Raw genomic sequence first — 1,197 nt, 5'->3', positions numbered from 1 at the left:
GCAAAGGTTAAACATACCCCAAAGTTTGATTCAAGATGTCGATATGTTAGATGCACCTATTAAATAAGAGGAGATAGCCAAGGCTATATCCTCTATGCAATTAGGTAAAGCTCCGGGACCTGATGGTTATACAGTAGAATTTTATAAGACACTTCATGAAATGCTTATACCACATCTTCATCAAATGTTTACCGATTCTACATCCTCTGGGAACCTTCCTAAAACTTTTTATGAAGCACAAATTTCATTGATTCCAAAAAAAGGGAAAGACCCACTGCAATGTGTATCCTATAGACCTATTTCTTTACTGAATGTAGATTTTTAAATCCTCTCTAAGATTCTAGCAAATAGGCTTGAGGCTATCTTGCCTAATGTTATCTCAAACGATCAAACAGGACTTATTAAAAATAGGTTTTCACATTTTAATATTTGAAGATTATTAAATATCATTTGTTTCCCCCTCAGCCAAAAAATCGGAATGTATTGTAGCTTTGGATGCAGAGAAAGCCTTTTATAGGGTGGAGAGGCCTTACCTATTCCAGGTTTTGAAGAGGTTTAATTTTGGTCCAGGATTTATTTCCTGGATTAAATTGATTTATCATGTCCCGGTAGCTGCGGTTTTAACTAATAATCAAAAGTCTCCTTACTTTAGATTATATGGAGGTACCTGTCAAGGATGTCCCCTTAGACCTTTATTATTTAATTTGGCTTTTGAACCACTTGCTATTGCTCTTAGGGATTCTAATTCTGTGCAGGGTATTAGGAGAGGGGATAAATTACATAAGGTTTCGTTATACGCTGATGATTTATAGTTTACATTTCAAATCCAAAGAAATCTATTCCTATGTTATCTATATTTATGGAATTTGGTACTTTTTCTGGATATAAACTTAATTTACATAAAAGTGAATTATTTCCTATTAATAATTATTCTGATTATTATGATCAAATACCTTTTAATATTGCCAAAAACCATTTTACTTACTTTGGTATCAAAATTACAAAAAAATAATTCTTTTCCTTTAGTTGAATATACTCAACAGGCACTTTTTAAATGATTGCCTATGTCGATGTCATTGATAGGTCGAACAAATGCTATAAAAATGGTTATTCTACCGAAATTTTTATATATATTTCAAGCAGTTCCCTTTTTTGTTGCAAAAACATTTTTTGATAAAATAGATTCTTTGATATTAT

The sequence above is a fragment of the Hypanus sabinus genome, unplaced genomic scaffold, assembly GCF_030144855.1.
Source record: "Hypanus sabinus isolate sHypSab1 unplaced genomic scaffold, sHypSab1.hap1 scaffold_851, whole genome shotgun sequence".
Taxonomy (NCBI): Eukaryota; Metazoa; Chordata; class Chondrichthyes; order Myliobatiformes; family Dasyatidae; genus Hypanus; species Hypanus sabinus.
The sequence above is the reverse complement of the archived record's forward strand: the minus strand, read 5'-3'. Positions refer to the sequence as shown.